Raw genomic sequence first — 7776 nt, forward strand, 5'->3', positions numbered from 1 at the left:
GGCTTGGAGTACTCGGTGAGTTTTATGCTTTAGCATCCTTGCATGTGTGTGAGTGACTGCCATGATAGCATGCTTACCATGAGGCTATTTGCTTATGTGATATGACTGCCTGAATGCTTGTGGGTGAAGGTTGGGTTATTTGGATTGGAACAATTCATCAAATGTGTGTTTTAAGCCCACTAGATAGTGGCAAAATCATGTTTTCTAGGCCCACTCGAGGGTGGCAAATCCACGTCTTAGCCTACTTGCGAGTAGCACCATCAAACCATCTTTCAAAAACAAACATGAAATGTTTTGTTCCAATTCAGGTGATCCAGTCTATATTTGTATGCTGTGCGCATCACATAGTAAATCTAGGCTAATAACCGGAATAAGAACACACAATGTTTTTCAAAAATAGATATCATGGTTAGTAGAGGCCGATCTTTGATCGGGCGAGCGGGGGTGCTCACGAAGTGACCTTCCCCAATCGTACCCAAATTCCCTAGCCGAGGCAACTTTGGTGATGACGGACACGTGGCCTTAGGCAACGAGTCAGGGTTTCCTAAATTTTCCAAAATAAAATATTTAGGTGGCGACTCTGTATCTGGCAAAGCAGTCCATGTTTGGCACTTCTTTTCTAAAAATCTGTTTTCTCAAAACGATTTGCCGGATTTGGACTCTTTGGTTCAGATTAAGAACTGTGACATTTGAGTCCTGAACTGTAGTGAGCCCAATATCGAACGGAACGGGGGACTCGTTCCTCCCCGGGGCGTTCGAGGACGTCTACACATGTGCATTCTTATTATTGTTGTAATATTGTTATTTATATTCATATTCTTGTTGTAACATCTTTGTTGTAATAAATTAGATAGCTAGTTAGTTGTTCATTTATTATTCATATGGTATCGTAATAGTTAGTTTAATCCGGACACTTGGATATTCGGACCCTCCTATGCGAGGGCAAATATGTAATAATTGTGTATGTCTTTCAAACCCCATTTCTTTCTCCTTTTTATTTACATGCTTATAATGGTAGCATCATATTTTCCTTAGCATCTTCTATGATTTGCATCCATTCGTCTTGCATACATAAAGGTTCGACTCATCATTCTAACCAACATCCATTTCAAATTCTTTTCTTGCATACGTACGATATCGTATGCCTTGAATTGACTCACATGTCATGCTAGTAGCTGAGCTTATTATTTGCACAATGTGTGCATCGCATTAGTCATATTATATTGTTTAGGAACACACATTTCTTATAATTATTTTGCTTTATTTGGCTTGTCTTGGAGTACTAGGTGAGCATTTTGTGCTTTAGCATATTGCATGTGTGTGATTGTTGTCATATCGAGCATGTTTTCCATGAGGCTAAGTGCTTAAGTGATATACTTGTTTGAATACCTGTGGATGAAGGCATTTTACTTAAGTTTGAATAATTTAATTCATATAAATGCGAACTCACTTTTTCAAGTGACACATATGCAAAACATTTTTTTTAAAAACAAACATAAATCAATGCATTTCAAATTTTGTGAATTGGTCTATACTTGTGTGCATCAGCTAGTAAAACTAGCATAAATAATTGGAACAAAAGCATATATTGTAAATAACAATCACATCATGATTAGTAGAGGTCGATCTTTGATTGGTTGAGTGGGGTGCTCAATTCATGACCTTTCCGTCTTATACTTAAATTCCCAAGTTGAGATACTTTGGTGATGACAAACTAATGGCTTTTAGTACAAGTCACGGGTTTCCTAAATCTCTCAAAAATATTAGGTGGCGACTCTAAAATCTGGCAATACAGTCAATTTTTGGCATTTTCATTCAAATCGATTTTTTAAAAGATTTGCCGGATTTGGACTCATTAATTTGTGTTTATCTATTTTACATTACACTTGTGAAATTAGATTCAGAATCACGAGAGTCTGAATTGTAGGGCAAATCGTATCCGAAAGGAGCATGAAAAGCAAGCTACATCTGGTTAACAACATATTGATCTGCTTAGTGATAATAAAATTTTACTTTGAATCATAGTAAATTTTACACTGATTCAGAGTAAAATTTTACCTCTTTTTTTTATATTTTTTTTAAGAGTAAAATTTTATTTAGAATCAGAGTAAAGTTTATTACAATTCAAAATAAAATTTTACTCTGAAACAAGTTGCAATGATGGCTTTACAAGAGAGTTTTGTGTCATGAACTAGAGTATAATTTTACTGTTGAAAGAACAGAACATCATGAGAGTGTGTGTGTGTGTGAGAAAGAGAGAGAGAGAGAGAGAGAGAGAGAGAGAGAGAAGGATCTCTGATTTGAGGTTTACAAATCGTCACAAATCATTATTTTTCAGTGACGACAATTGTGAATGATCTCAGATCTGAAGTTGTGGATGCAACAAATAATGGTGGTAATGAACATGGTAGAGAAAGAGTTCCATGGTGAGCAGCGGTGGTGCCGATGGAGAGCAGCTTTGGCACCGATGAAGAGAATAGTGATAAGTGCGAGATAGAGAGAAGAGAGAATGAGATGAGAGAGAGTGATTACAAGTTGATATACACAAACAAACACACACGCACACACATATATAAGGGCATTATAGTAAAAGAAATAAGTTTTAAAATATTAGGGGATTTTGAAAGAATCTATGTAATTCTTGTCCTTTTGAAGGACAAGTTAGACACTGAACGGTCTATCACCAAATCCCCCAATTAATTACAATGAAATATTACTTTAGTTTGTTTATGATAATAGTAAAAGATGGATCCATGCAATACATATTGATCATGACCTATCAACGTTAATTTTTAAATCTTATTAAGCAAAGTTTTATTTGTTCAGTTTAAAGTTTACATTTGGTTATTTTTTAAATTCTTCTATCATTTTTTTTAAAGCTAGGATACATATTTAGCATGAAACTATTGGCACATCTAATCATATATCTAATTTGAAAATCTTTTAAATGGAAAATCCAAAACAGAATCTTATTCATTATTAAATTCCATCTCATTTGAAATTTGAAATTTTGGAATATTAAAAAAATAAAATATGAAATTTAGTAATGACATATTTGATAGTATCTGATATGACGTTTTAAAGACAATAATTAAATGTGTCATGTGACACCTATCGAATAATGTGATTAGTGTCATGTAATGTGTTACAATACATGATACTAAAATATGATATCAAAGTATGATTAGGGATGGCAATTTGAAACCGACCCGACGGGGATCCCCGATCCCGACCCCGATTTAAGCAGTTTTCCCCCGAAAAATACCCTCGACGGGGAGAAGACGGTACATGAAAATCAATCCCCAATCTGTTTCGGGCCGGGGATGGTGATCAGTGTTTAAGCCCCGGCCCGGCCCGATCCCCGACCCCGTCCCCGTCCCCGGTCCCATCCCCGAATTCCCTCCGAAGTAAAATTACTTTTATACCCCTTATATATATATATATATATATATATAAAACCAAACCCGTATCCTCTCACACTCACTCTCTTAACTCTGATATATCTCTCTCTCTGTTACTCTCACTCTCATCTCAACTCTCTCTCACTCTCTCGTTGTTTTCTCTAGCCCCAACCCCTCTCTCTCTCACCGACGGCGAGTCCCGACCATCCTCTCTCTCACCAACGGCGAGCCCCGATCCCCCTCTCTCTCACCGACGGCAAGCCCCGACCGCCCTCTCTCTCACCAACGGCGAGCCCCGACCCCCCTCTCTTCTCTCTACACGGTATCTCTCTCTCTCTCTCTCTCTCACAGATCTCCCCTCTCTCTCTCTCTCTCACATGGATCCGTTGGTTTCAGAACTGTTGGTGGTGATGAAGATCATCTGTTGGTGACGAAGATCTGTTGTTCTGAATTTTTTTTTTTGTTGATGTTCTTAATGGTGGTGATGAAGATCTGTTGTTTTGATTTTTTTTTTCAGATCTGTTGGTGGTGATGATCTCTTGTTGAGATGTTGATTTTTTTTTTTCTTTTGATGATGTTGTATTTTTGGCCGGGGATTTTCGGGGTCGGGGAAACCTGATCCCCGTTACGGGGCGGGAGTGGGGGCGGTAGTTGGTTCCCCGTCGGGGATGGGGACGGGGACGGGGGGAAGTTCTGCCATCGGGGATTGGGGACGGGGAGGGTGATCCCCAGCCCCGCCCCACCCCGTTGCCATTCCTAAGTATGATCACATAATATTACTTATTTTAAAAATCTATATAAAAAATATTATTTGAACTGTGAGTTACACATAATTTATTAAAATAAAAATATATACAAATTTTAGGTAGATTACCAAACTATTCTTAAGATAAATCATAATAGACTTTAACTTTGAAATCCAAAATAGAATCCAATTCATTATTAAGCCCTATCTCATTTGAAATTTGAAATTTTGGAATATTAAAAAAATAAAATATGAAATTTAGTAATGTTATGGTGAACATATTTGATAGTAGCTGATGTGCCATTTTAAAGACAATAATTAAATATATCAAATAAGATGATTAGTGTCATGTAATATGTTACAATACATAGCACTAAAATTTGATATCAAAGTATGATCACATAATATTACTTATTTTAAAACCTGTATAAAAAATATTATTTAAAGTGTGAATAATACATATTTTATTAAAATAAAAAATATATATATTACCAGACTATTCTTAAGATACATCGTAATAGATTTCATCATCTAATGATAACCTTAGTTGAATAGCCTATTTAATCTAAATAGTTTAGACCCCAAAAAAATCAAGCCTAAACTCAAACTCTTATCAATAAGTTAAGTCCTTTTTTTTTATCAGTGGAAAAAAAAAAACCACTTTAATGATGAAAATCAATATACAAAGGCCATGTTTGTTTGGGTGGACATGAGCTTGGGATTGGACTAATAGTCTAATAAAATTATTAATCCGATGTTTGGTTAAACAATTGAAGTACGGACTAATTATTTTAAACTTGACTATTAGTTAAGATAGGATACATAATCCAACGGATTCGTAGTCCTAGGACTATTAGTCATGGGAATGCTAATCCAGTCCACCCAAACAAACATGGCCAAAGAGTATTGAGACAAATATCAATAAAGGAAGGATGAGTGCACAAAACTTCAAAGCAAAACCAAACAATCTTAACTAGGTTGGCATTGAAAAACAAACCATCTACACTAATAGGTTAGGCTTTAAACACTAAAATGGTTTAATTAGAAAATGAGGAAAAAAAAAAAAGAAAGTTGGTTGGTTGGTGGTCTAACTCAAAATTATTTTATATACAAATATATTTTATTTATTTTTTAAAAGACTAATTTTAATAGTGGCATATAATTCAAACAATGATAATTGTTTTTTTTTTTTTTTTTTTTTGGGTCTAGACCAAGAAAAGTTGTTTTGGGAGACAAGTTGATATAGGTAAATAGTTCAATGATTAATTTTATTGTAATTGAACTATTTGAGAGCTTGCAACTATGCTTGACAAGGGCAGTTCAACCCATTAAACTGTAAATTTTTTCCTATTCAGCACAATTTGTGTACACACTCTAAAAATAAAAATAAAAATGCAAGTAGGTGTTTAAAAAAAAAGGATCAGTAGTTGTTAGAAATGAGTGTAACAAGTCGTTATAGATAAAGAAATACAAGTAGTAATAATTATTAGAAAAGAGTGTTTTTTAAGATAAATATATCCAAGTAGTTGTAATAAAGAAATGGTGTAGCAACATGTTCATTATACATTCTGCTCTTGCTTATCGCCGTCACGGATTGTTTCTCAATGGTGTTAGAGAAAGCACAGAGAGAGCACAGAGAGCAGGGAGGGACCAGGGTGGATGGTAACCAGTATTGCAAAGGAAAGGACCGGTCAGATCTCCAGTAGTACTAAGGGAGGGGGGCCTATTTACAACCTTTGTGGATAACATTCCTGCGTCTGTGGACCCCAAAAAACTATTTGGGTTATTCTCAAAGTTTGGTATTGTGAAGGATGTATTTATACCAAATAAGAGGAGCAAACTTATAGGCTCAAGATTCAGTTTTGTTTGGTACGATTGTCCAGTGGCTACTGGGATAACAGTGCAAAAAGCTGATGGGTTATGGTGTGATGACAAAGCGTTAAAGGTTAAAAGAGTAGAGTTTACAAAAGATATGAAAAACAGTACAATGGGGAACAAAGCTAGTCCTCAAGTAAGAGGAAGTAATCAAGGGGTGCAGAGGGACAGAATGAATGTTAATCACGTTTCCCAAAAGGTTGGTGTGTAGAGAAAACAAGACTATGGGAAGAAGTTGTCTTATGCAGAGGCTGTTGGTAAGGGAAGTAGTTCTGGAAGGGAGGAGATAGTTATTCAGGTTAGTGAAGGGGGTAATGGGTGGTTATATGGAAGCCTGCTAGTCAAACTCCATACTTTCTTCTCATTCTTAGCCTTTAAAGAGGAGTGTATGAAGAGAGGCTTGAAGGAGGTGCAGGTTAGAGCAGGCCTTCACTTCTAATCCCTTTCCTCTTACCTTTCTTCAATCTTTGAGTAATGGAGCTTGAAATAATTGGACTGGAGCTAACACTTAATTTTGTTTGAGAGCCCACCCAAGATGATTCACAAACTGGCCTTGCAGATGGAGGCTTCAGTCCAGCACTAGAGGGCCCAATAGACAGTGGCCCAAATGAATCATGACCTAATGCAATCTCCAAATGGATACCAGGCCTATCCTTAAAAGGTTGGCTTAGGCTTTTTATGAATCCTGGGTGAGAGTTTGATTATGCACTGTAGATGCTAGTACACCTTTTTGAGCTTCATGAGTGCCCGCTACTCACTGTTGCGTGTTACCCACAAGTTGAGCTTCCACACCTTTCTGAATTTCATGATTACACTGTCACTGATGTTGGCTATCCACTGGTAATGATAATTCCACAACACTTACACCTATTTCATTAGAAAAGCCCGCGCAATCCCTGGTCTCGTCCACTGCTGATACATGGCTTAAACTGCCCTCATCAGCCAGCTCAGCTCGTGACTTCATCTGGGATGCCAAATCCCCTGACACCACCTTAGGTGTTAATGCCACATCAACTGCCTTGTCAGCATCTTCTTGCACCGAGTTGGATTTTGCAATGAGGGGGAGCCCCCCATTGACGTTGGAGCAAACATCTTTGTCTGTGGCATTAGAGTTCAATCCAACGTAGCTGATACTATCCTTTTCTGTAATCAGCTCCTCAATGACTCTAATTGGATAGATTCTTCCTTTACACTCCAGATTTAGGCTTGTATTGATTGGATCCATTACATTTGTAACTATCTTGAACCAGCCACAACGAAAGGATTTAGGGGTACTAACATCCCCATTTAGAAGGACCACCTCTCCCCAAAGTCTCCCAATGTTGCGAAAAGTATCTGAGTTCCACAGGTTGAGGGGCACTCCATAGTAGTTAACCCAGACACACCTCTCCTATTGAAGATACATGCCTTATCTCCATTATGTGATATACTCACACTAATCATGGAACCAAGACTTAAACAGAGTCATTTTACTTACCATCTCTTCCTTGGAGCTGAATGAGATGATAACATCTCACCTTCCTCCCTCTCTTACCAAAACATTCTTCGCCCATTTTTTTATGAGTTCATTTCTTACCTGCTGAACAGAGTAAGGTGGTTTGAGCCTTATCATCATGCTTTCGTAGACCCACCCATTTCTAATTTCATCTACTTTAATAGTTGTCAAAGGTTGATATCTGGGTTCAGCTCCCTTTAGGACCTCTGCAAATGACCTACCATCAGTGCGTTGTTGCCAGATCTGTTTTGGTGCTATAG

The sequence above is a fragment of the Camellia sinensis genome, chromosome 4 (genome assembly GCF_055761805.1).
Source record: "Camellia sinensis isolate YWXY chromosome 4, ASM5576180v1, whole genome shotgun sequence".
NCBI classification, from domain to species: domain Eukaryota; kingdom Viridiplantae; phylum Streptophyta; class Magnoliopsida; order Ericales; family Theaceae; genus Camellia; species Camellia sinensis.